The 11,730-nt window shown below is 42.9% G+C and overlaps 1 protein-coding gene across 3 annotated transcripts in view; it reads right to left on the bottom strand.

Moving 5' to 3' along the window:
- The window catches only part of LNX2 (ligand of numb-protein X 2), a 117,433-nt gene that overhangs the window by 27,676 nt on the left and 78,027 nt on the right, over nucleotides 1-11,730 (bottom strand). The window lies entirely within an intron of this gene.

The following is an 11,730-nucleotide window of genomic DNA, read 5'->3' as shown; positions in this document are numbered from 1 at the left end:
CCATCTAGCTACTTAGTTCTTTAAAAAATACATATATAAACATTTTGATTCAATGTTTACACTATTCCAGCAGTTCTGTTGAAAAAAATATTGATGCAAAATTTTTGGGAGAAAGGCAAGTTTTTAAGAAACACTTTCCACTGAGATTTATTGATGGACTCTTCCATGATTTCGGATTTATACGAGCCACATCAAGTGGTATGTAATGTTCTATGATGTAGTCAAGTGACATTTATTTTGTGCTGTGTGAAGTTATGTTTTCACACATAAATTTGAAACTGTTCTATAATAAATGATTATGGCCAAAGACACATTACACGACTGAGGAATTTAACTGTATTGCAAGGAGCAGAGAGATGCTGTATTTTGTGTAGCTTAAACTTCCCTTGCCGTGTACAGTGTACAGTATACAGCTACGGATTGGAGATTCAAATCATTCAGTATTAAATTAGGTAGGGTTACCCTGTGTCCGTATTTTCCTGGATATGTTAGGCCTTTTGGTCCTTAGATCACAGTCCGGGAGGAATTTGTAGATATATCTAAAAACGTCCGGGATTTTGACATTATTATTTTTGTTTTGAATTAATGTGCACTTCCAGCCCCTTACTACGCTAGGAGCAAAACGGCCATTTACTAAAGATGAGAGCAGTCTCTGAATCTCCCAGTGTGACTGTGCAGTCTTTCCCATTGTCTCTCTTCTCGCTCTCTCTCTGTCTCTCCGGGGCAGTCTCTTCCCTCCCCTATCCGAGACACCGCACCACGGGGAGGAGGGGGGAGAGACGGCACCGGAGAGACTGAGTAATATTGCACCAGAGGCATAAAAATCAGTACAGTAATGCTGAATGATGTGGGCTGGGCGAGCTCGGGGTCCAGATGCTGCTATTTAGGGCCGTTGTGTATCTATTTATTACAATACCCCCTGTGTGTATCTGCATACCCAAGTATGTATTATAATACCCCCTCTGTGTATCTGTATACCCCATGTGTTTATTTCAATACCCACTGTGTGTATCTATATACTCCATGTATTTATTACAATACACCAATATGAGGCATACCCCGAGTGATCTTGTTGTTACATTGTTACACTGTTTGTTACTGTTGTTACATTGATACACAAAAAAGGTGACACACAGGCCAGGGGGTCAAAGCTCAATGAGGGGTATCACACCCAATGTGGCAGTAACTCCCATTGATTTGAATGGATGGTACCTCCATCAAAATACCCTGCATCGCTCTTTGAGGACTTCCAGCCAAACTGTGTCATTGTATTTTGTGTCATATCAAAGATTGCCCCATGTTTTGCACTGTGTACATCAGCTTGTGATGTAGGGATTGTTCCGCAATGTGGAATATGTTGGGGTTTACAAATAAACAATAATAATAATAATAGGTGGTAACAATAGAAATTACAAGACGCCCAGATAATGAGACATGTTCTGCATCTCCATGCATCACATTTCCATATTACGCTTGCATCAGCTAAATCCCCCCAAGTGGCATCAACTTTTCTGGGCAACAAATCGCTATTGCTTAAAGATACTGAATATAGACATGTAGTGCACACCATATACAGTCATGTGAAAAAGAAAGTACACCCTCTTTTAATTCCATGGTTTTACATATCAGACATAATAACAATCAACTGTTCCTTAGCAGGTCTTAAAATTAGGTAAATACAACCTCAGATGGACAACAACACATGACATATTACACCGTGTCATGATTTATTTAACAAAAATAAAGCCAAAATGGAGAAGCCGTGTGTAAAAAACTAAGTACACCTTATGTCTCAATAGCTTATAGAACCACCTTTAGCAGTAATCGTTTTCTGTATGACTTTATCAGTCTCTCACACTCTTCTTTACAATGTTGCTTCAGTTCATTGAGGTTTGCGGGCATTTGTTTATGCACAGCTCTCTTAAGGTCACGCCACAGCATTTCAATCGGGTTGAGGTCTGGACTTTGACTTGGCCATTGCAACACCTTGATTCTTTTCTTTTTCAGCCATTCTGTTGTAGATTTGCTGGTGTGCTTGGGATCATTGTCCTGTTGCATGACCCAATTTCGGCCAGGCTTTAGCTGTCGGACAGATGGCTTCACATTTGACTCTAGAATACTTTGATAAACAGATGAGTTCATGGTCGACTCAATGACTGCAATGTTCCCAGGTCCTGTGGCTGCAAAACAAGCCCAAATCATCAACCCGCCACCACCATGCTTGACAGTTGGTATGAGGTGTTTGTGTTGATGTGCTGTGTTTGGTTTTCGCCAAACTTGGCGCTGTGCTTTATGGCCAAACATCTCAATTTTGGTCTCGTCTGTCCAAAGGACATTGTTCCAGAAGTCTTGTGGTTTGTTCAGATGCAACTTTACAAACCTAAGCCGTGCTCCCTTGTTCTTTTTAGAGAGAAGAGGCTTTCTCCTGGCAACCCTTCCAAACAAACCATACTTGTTCAGTCTTTTTCTAATTGTACTGTCATGAACTTTAACATTTAACATGTTAACTGAGGCATGTAGAGTCTGAGATGTAACTCTTGGGTTTTTTGCAATTTCTCTGAGCATTGCACTGTCTGACCTTGGGGTGAATTTGCTGGGACGTCCACACCTGGGAAGATTGGCAACTTTCTTGAATGTTTTCCCCTTTTGAATAATCTTTCTCACTGCAGAATGATGGACTTGAAATTGTTTGGAAATGGCCTTATAACCCTTCCCAGATTGATGGGCAGCAACAATTGCTTCTCTGAGATCATTGCTGATGTCTTCCCTCCTTGGTATTGTGTTAACACTCACTTGAATCCTCGAGACCAGCAAGCTGCTAAAACTTCGGCTCTTATAGAGATGGGCACACTTGCTGATGATCAATTAATCAAGGGCATTTGTTTAGCAGCACCTGCCTGCTACTTAGCATCTTAATTCCTATGGAAGCAGTAAGGGTGTACTTAGTTTTTCACACATGGCTTCTCCATTTTGGCTTTATTTTTGTTAAATAAATCATGACACGGTGTTGAGGTTGTATTTACCTAATTTTTAGACCTGCTAAGGAACAGTAGATTGTTATTATGTCCTGATATGTAAAACCATGGAATTCAAAGAAGATGTACTTTCTTTTTCACATGACTGTGTGTGTGTGTGTGTATTATGTATGTATGTATGTGTATATATATATATATATACATATACTGTATACTGTATATATACAGTGGTCGACAAATCACCAAAAAATCTACTCGCCGAACAAAAAAAATCTACTCGCCACCTAGTACCAAACGTGTGCTGCTTGGGCCAATAGGAGCTCGCCACGATGTTAAATCCACTCGCCCGGGGCGAGCAAATGTTTAGGTTTGTCGAACACTGTATATATATATATATATATATATATATATATATATTGTGGCAGGATGGCCGTGGTAAGTGAGGAGACAACACGACTTTTCTGGTGAAATAGTGCTGGTGGATTTATTTGTCCAAAAAGGGTAACTAAAACAATGGGTTCACTGTCCCTTTAAATTAAAACGTAAACAAAAACCTAACCCCGGTCGGGGCACTGACTAAACAAAAGTGCAGGCTAACTACCTAGTCCAGCCCAACCATGTTCAACAAAACCAGTTGGCTCCTTACCTGGGAGCTTTATTCCCCCCTGAGCAGCTTGTGTCTGTCTGTCTGTCAACACTCCTCTGTCTTCTCTCTGTGCCTCAGAGAGAGACTGCCGCCCCAGAGGCATTTCCTCTTCCTGTTTTAAAGCAGGTGAACTAGCTTAATTTGAATCACCTGTGGACTGCTTAACAAGCTGGGTTAACCCCTCGTCTACTGGAAAGCATGCATACTGCCATCTCCTACTAACATATACAGAGTCAATGACCCTGTCACAATATATATATATATATATAGTATATATATACTGTATATAATACATAGCGAGTTGGTAGATACTGGTGCAAATATCCCCCCTCCACCCTGCCCTGTGGGGTGTCCTCTATTATGAATGTTCAAATATCTTAGAGTTGTTTTATAAATTGCGTGTGTGTGTGTGTGTGTGTGTGTGTGTGTGTGTGTGTGTGTGTGTGTGTGTGTGTGTGTGTGTGTGTGTGTGTATAGATGTAAACAATACAGAGAGTATGAAAGTGATGTCAAATATATGTATGTATGTATGTATGTATGTATGTTGCTTATTATACTCTAAGGAAACATACATCACAATACAGTCAACTTTTACTCTCATAATTGAAATATGAATGCTTGATTTTACTTTGAGGAGCATTATTTTCCATTTGCATTAAGACTTTTAATAAATTGTGCACCCAAAAATTATAGGCAAGACTACAAAATGTCTTTAGGGAAGTTTAGCCAATTCTAACACAGCTGCTTTTATACTAATAATCTCCAGTTGATTTTTTATAGCAGTGTTCTGCCACAGGTGGCCCTAAAGTGAGTCTCTGAATATATATGCAAATTGCTTTGAAAAAATAATTAAGTGGAATTCAAAAGGTGATATGTTCAAGATATTGTTTTAAGCACCTGAATTACAGCAACAACTGATAGTGGTAATCCAAACACAGAGAGGGTACCTGGTCCTTCATTTTCTGTAGCACCACTCATTGTCAGGCATCTGTGGAGCTGAACAAGCTGCCTTTTATTCTGACTAATAGTTGCATTCTCATCAGCAGGCAACTATACTCCTCCTCTGTAATGCTACCCAGCAGGTGCAGTTGCTCTAACATTCAGCGGCTGGAACGGTTGCAGAACTGTGCAGATGCCTCTGAATGACATGAGCTGCAGGTTTCAGTTAAAGGCAAAGAGCACGGTTGTTCTATATGCAGTAATTGAGCCTTCCTCAGTGCTGCAGAGACCAAACTGTGCCGTAGAATACTTTCTCTCTGTCCTTGTATTCTAATGTGTGTCTTGCTGAACTCAACAACCTACACACAGCTCTAGGATTACAATGTACTTCATAAATGTATTATTTGGTGCACTGCGTAGCCTGGGAAACATAACACATAATTAGCTGATGTGCAAGCAAAAACATTCATTTTTCACAGGATACAAATAAATACTTGCTAAAAAAAAGTTTATTGGTGGTTGAATCTTCCCAAGGAAGCCAAATACATTGTTAAAAACAAACAAAACAAAAACTAGGGTATACGGTAGGTCCTATCAAAATATTCAAGTGCTCCAATGAACACACCCAGACACACTCTTTACTGATATAAACGTTTGTAAACTTTAGTAAATAGAAATATGATATGGGTTTTCAAAACAATTCTCTAACAGCTTCTGTTGACAAAGCTGTTTACAGCTAGGGCAGATATGCTACTTGAATAAGAGTGGTTATGAATAATTTATAATATCCCACAATTAAAGAGTGAGAATCTCCTCTAGTAGAGAATAACTGATTCCAGTGCTCCTATCAACTTAGAGCACAAGTCAAAGTGACGTACATGAAAGTAGTAAAGAGCGGAGAGTGTGTAGAACATGTTTAGCCTACACTTAGCTACTGGAGTTGTCCTGATCATTATAAACAAGGGTTGGCCAACTCCAGTCCTCAAGGGCCCCCCCAACAGGTCAGGTTTTTAGTATAACCCTGCTTCGGCACAGGTGGCTCAATCAGTAGACCAGTCGAATCACTGGCGAATTCTGACTAAGCCGCAGCTTTTTTTTGCCGCTAAAAAAGGGCCCATTTCACATGGTTTGCACAACTCTAATAACTCTACCAATGTTGTAAAACTGTGCATTTCAGAACATAACACCAATTTTCTTTGGTGTTTCCATTTGAAAGCAATTGTGAGCGAAATGTACGGCATTCCTTGCCCAACTAAAGGAATGACTGGGAAAGGCAGCTTTCATGCTGATGTAAAACGACAAGGGGCTTCAGTGGTTTCATTTCAGCGATACAAACCGCTCGCTATCGTTTCATCTTAAAAGTAATAAACACTATTACATTTCCTGGAGAAAAAATACCAATTCTGTATAAATTACTGTATTTTAAGCAAACGTGTGAACACTGGCAGCAGAAAAACATTATTAAGCTGAACAAAAACAAAATACTGGAAGAGATTATTGGAACATTGAAAACATTGTTTTATAATAGTGCATGCATCTCAGACCCGGTCTCGTGGATGCAAACTACCTAGATGCAATTTGGGAATGGTTTGTAAAACGAACCCTTCAAAAGCTACAGGTTCTAACGAGCAGACTTACAGTCTTGCACCAAATAGTATTATACTTAGGGCCGCCGACAGGGGGGGAGAGCCAGAGTAGGAAGGGGGTTATTATATGAATTGGAGAGGGAGAGGGGGTTATGACGGGGGTTATGTGTATTGGGTAGGTGGGTTATGTGTATTGGGGAGGGGGTTATGTGAATTAGAGGAGGGAGGTGGTTATAGGTGTATTGGGAGAGGGAGGGGGTTATCATATGAATTGGGGAGGGAGAGGCGGTTATGTGTATTGGGGAGGGGGTTATGTGTATTGTGTAGATGGGTTATTATGTGTATTGGAGGAGGGAGGGGGTTATTGGGTGTATTGGGAGAGGGAGGGGGTTATTATATGAATTGGGGAGTGTAACAGGGGACTTAACCTGTTCAGAAAACTTGCCTCTAATCCAGCAATGTGCTGGTTAATTGACTAGCACCTGGATGATTAGAGGTGTTAGAAAAAGCCTGCCTCTGAGACAGGAAGCGAGACTCCTTAGCACACCTGTGAGCAGAACAAGGAGACAGACGTCTTGAGCCTGCCAGAAGAGACTGCACGCTGCCAGCAAGACACAGGGGAAAGTACTTCTAAACCTGGAGAACAAAGAAGCCTTCCCCTACAAGAGACAGATAAGACTTTCCTTTCTAAGACTTTTTGTATATCTGCACATATCAAGATATATGTTTGGGGCTGGGAGACATGCTAATCTAAAGGGAGTTGTGGACTGCATAGGTTTAACTAGAAATACTCTCAAGTGGAACAGAAGCTTTGTTTGACCCCTTATTTGCATACATTTGGATGTTTTCTTGTGTTAAAGAAACAGGCGCAATAAAAGCCGTATTTAATTTCACCTTAAAACAGTCTCCATTGCATACCTCTGCACATGTCCTCTTACATACGGTGTCAGAAGTTGGGACTGAGGTGGCCCTTGAAGTTAAAAGGGGCCCCGGAGATTGCCTGTGAATTGTTTTGTGCTTTTTGCCTACAAACAGCCCGAGCAACATAAACAAAGAATCTCATGCAGCAGAGACCAGAATTAAAGGGATACACATCCAGGCAGGAAATCTACACTCACTGAAGAAAGCTACAAAACCACAGATGGACTCTTTTCCCCAATCCCAAGAGGAGAGAGAGAGACTGCTGAAGCAGGTAAACCTTACTTTCCTATCACAATAAAGTGTAATATGGTTGTTGAAATAGGGGTTTTGCCTTCCAGCCGTAGTCAGGGTTCAAGAAGTAAGTTAGCCCTTAAAACGGATAGGCGTTTAAAAATGAACGTTCTTCCAAGACTGTTATATAACTTCCAAACCCTCCCAATTCCGATCCCACAAACTTCTCTTAAAAACATGCAGTCACTAATCCTCCAATTTATCTGGAACGATAAAAAGCCCAGAGTCCCCCGATCAGTGATGCTTGCGAGTAGAGACAGAGGAGGCCTGGGGGTCCCCGACTTAGCGAAATACTATCTCGCTGCACAGTTGAAGCAGGCTGTAGTTTGGAATTGCGACCCGGCCCTAGCTTCATGGTTAGAGATAGAGACTCACTACGCCTGTCCCCTCTCTCTCCAGGTGGCAATGTGGACGTCTGGGGGCAGCGGGGCCAAACCACAAAGGTTTGCCCTGGGAGCAATGAGATGCACGTGGGAAGCATGGCTTAAAAGCAAGGGGAAGTATGGTCTGCTAGCATCCCCCTCACAGCTCACCCCCATCTTCGGGAACCCCAAATTCCCCCCAGGGTGTTCCCCTAGGCAATTCGACCAATTTCAGAGTCGCAATATTAGGATGGTGGCCGATCTGCTGCAGAAAGATGAGATCGCTACGTTTCAGGTGATTAGAAACAAATTTGACATCCAAGACTTACACCTTTTCAAATATATGCAGGTCAGACACTTCCTATTATCTCTCTCACCAACCGCCAAATTCCCCAAATTAACCAAATTCGAATCCCTATGCACTAAAAGGATTTATCAAAAAGGATTGATCTCACAGATATACAAAGGACTAGAGTCACCCTCCACCCCACCCGACCATCGATACATGCAACGATGGTCTGCACAACTAGGCCTCTCAATTGACCCAGAAGATTGGGAGGAGATCTGGGAGCAAGCCTCCAAAACTTCAATTTGCACAATCATAAAAGAAAACATATACAAAATTCTATTTCAATGGTACCTGACTCCCGTTAGGCTGAGCCAGATCTACCCCGGCGTAATTGACCTATGCTGGCGTGGATGTGGTCAAAAGGGCGACATGGCCCATATTTGGTGGTCATGTCCGGAGATACAAAGATTCTGGACACAGATCCAGAATCTTATAAAACAAGTCACAGGACTAACCCTACTACTAGACCCACTGACCCTGGTGCTGAACAAACCAATCTCAGATCTTCCCCCACCAATGTCTAAACTAATAACGTCAATTTTGACTGCAGCCAGATGTGCCATTTCGGCCGCATGGAAGCAGATCAAAGCCCCATCTAGAGCTACGGTCATAAGAAGGATCAATGAAGTAATGTTGATGGAGAAATTAACTGCCCTCATCCAAAAAAAAGTACCCCAATTTTTGAATACCTGGGATCCCTGGCTGACAAAATAACCCCAACCGAAAAGAGTCGCGGAGATAGGAAAGCACCCCCCCTCCCCCCATTTCCCCCCCTCCATGGAGCCAAGAAGGGAAGAAGATGAACCCGAGTCTGCTGGAAGACAACCCCCCCTTCCCTACAGCTCCCCTCCACTAAACCCCTGTATGTCCTCTTCCCCCCTCCAATCCATCCCCAGTTATTCCCCTTCACCCAGAAAAAAGAAAAAGATATGCGGACACTTTCAGTATGCCAAAAGCTTCATGGTCATGGGATCATGACACCCATATGTGTACTGTACTTACTGTGTGTACCCAATAAAAAAATTGATACAAAAAAAAAGGGATAGGCGTTTGTTGTTTTCAAATGTTTCGCTGAAGCAGTGAATACAGATAGTGACCCACGAGCGGTACTGATTCTGCAAGTAAAGGATGCCACACCGCATAGGACTACCAGCTGTGAATGGAGTATATGCAGAAAAGTGTGAAAATTGATGCAAGACTGTGCTGAAGCAGGGAAATTTTCAGCAAACAAGTGCTGAGGGTAAAATTGCCCTACCGGGGAAAAAGGAATTGCTGAACTGTGTAAAAGGTATCCCAAAGCCAATTGCTGAGTCGCCCTGCCGGGAGTGAAAGAAATATTCCACTGCAAAGAATATATTTTTTTTTCTGCAAGTAAAGTCTATCTATGTATCTTGGGAGTAAAACAGGCACCCAAAGTGTGAAGAGTGAATGCCATAATACCCAAAGATGAGACTGAAAATTACTGAACTCAAGCAGAAAACCAAATGCCTTTGCTGAAGCCAGAAAATGGGCAGCTAGCAAGCATTCTATTTAAAGAAATAGAACCCTGGGAATGTAAAATGGCCACCCAGCTGAAGTCAAATACAGACTCTGCAAAAATAGGGAAGAAAATTTGTTCCTGGTGTAAAGAACCCTACCACAAGGAGCAGTGTCCCTTGAGTCCTTATTCAGACGATGAGAGTGAATGCATGCACAGTAATGCTAATATTGTAAAACTTACCCATGGGAAGAAAAAGTCTACAGAGAGGCCTGTGAGAGCTACGACCTCTACAAGCAAAATATGCCCACCTGTAGGACTACAACCATTTGGGGTTCTAGCAAATACAGTGGCAACAGCTGCAATAGCGCCTCCTGAGGTCAGGAAGAAAAATACACCTGATAGCCCCAAAATGGAGGACAAGATGCAGCGTTCCTGTAATGAACCCTACCCCACGGAAGAGTGGCCCTTCCAGTCCGATGAGGAGGAAGACATCTCTTATGTGGAACCCAAACCGAGTCACACCCACAAAACACCCCAAGAATGGTGGGGGTGCCTGAACTCGGTACGAACCGAAAAGACCGCTCCCTATGATGACGAATATGATTGGCAGGAGAAAGAGCGGGAGCAGCGGATCACCGAATATTTCCGTCAGCTATTACAAATGCAATAAAAGCAGGGTGGATCCAGTGACGCTGCTAAAATTTCAAATGAAGATGGAGACCCCAGAAAAGCGGTTCTTCACTTACCGTGGAAGGAACAGACACATCTGCAGATCTTGCGGAGGAAAAGGGGGTCCGAAATGCCCTGCAGCCTAGAGAAAATTGAGAAATCGTCCCGCGGGTGACCGAATATCCAGAGGGCCCAAGGCAGAAGTCGTGTACCCCAAAGAAGTGTCTGTACGGTGCTAATAGTGAGAAACCCTCAACCAACCATCCCAGGGAAGTGGAGCCGGAACCGGTGAGTGACGATCCTTTGACCAGCCCTGGGGATGTCCTGAAGGTTGCCAGGCGTGACTGTGATCTGCTCCGGGAACAATTGAAACTGAAGAAAGATGATTACGCAGAGCTACTGAAAAATAACGTGAAGCTACAGAAAGATGTGCTCACGATGTACTCCTTGGCCAGGACAGAATTGGACGAACTCAAGACTGAGCTAGATACTGCAAACGCTACTATTACCGCCATGAATGAAAAGCAGAGCCAATCTGATAAAATGATGACTAAGCTGAAGCGGAAGTATGAGGAGGCACTGAAGGAGATGCCAGTATTTCAGCAAGAGGTTCACACTCTTCGCGTAGAGCTGAATGCCTCACAAGAGGAGGTCAACAGTGTCCGGACAGAGGTGGACGTATCTCAGAAGGAGGTTCATACACTCCGCAGAGCACTGGATGCCTCACATCATGAGAGCAACAGCTGCCGCACAGAACTGGAAGTCTCCAGAAAGGAACTTCACAGTCTCACTGAGGAGCTGGACATTTCAAAGAAAACTATCCTCCATCTTAACTTAGACCTCAAAGTCTCTCAGAAGGAGCTTCAGAACCTAAACCTGGAGATGGAAGTCTCACGCCAGGAGACAGCCCGCCTCCAAGCAGATGTGCAAAAATGGAAGGTGGACTGCAAGGAGGCCCTGAATAGTACAGAGACAGAAAAAGGAGAAAATTTAAGATTAAAAAAAATTCGGAGTTGACAAACCACGTCAATGGAAAGAATGAAAAGCTGCACGAGCTTGAAAAAATAAAGAAACGGTTGGAAGATGAAAATTTTGAAGCAGAGCACCGACTGCAGAACCAACTGCAAGGTCTGCGTACACACCTCCAGAATGTCGAGGAGAAGCAGCGAACTCTGCAGGAAGAAAATCTGCAGACTGCTAAGGAAATACAAGTGCTGCAGGAACATCTGATTACCCAGTGCGTCCTTGCAAAGCAGCAAGATAAACTGAAGGCTACTCTGACCATCACCAAAGCATCGCTAGAGGCTAAGCTTAGAGGCCAGGTGACTCGGTACAAGAGGGAGCGCAAAAAGGTCCAGAAACTGAGACAAGTACCGGCGGCCCAAGCAAAGAAGTTCACAGTGCTCCACAAAATAAAGAATGATAGGTGGAAGCAAGCTCAGAGAAAGCACATGGAAGAAATAAAGACCCTGAAAGGAGAATGGCAGGAAACACTCAAGAAACAGAGTGAGA

Source organism: Ascaphus truei, chromosome 3 (genome assembly GCF_040206685.1).
Source record: "Ascaphus truei isolate aAscTru1 chromosome 3, aAscTru1.hap1, whole genome shotgun sequence".
In the NCBI taxonomy this organism is placed as follows: Eukaryota; Metazoa; Chordata; class Amphibia; order Anura; family Ascaphidae; genus Ascaphus; species Ascaphus truei.
The sequence above is the reverse complement of the archived record's forward strand: the minus strand, read 5'-3'. Positions and strand labels throughout refer to the sequence as shown.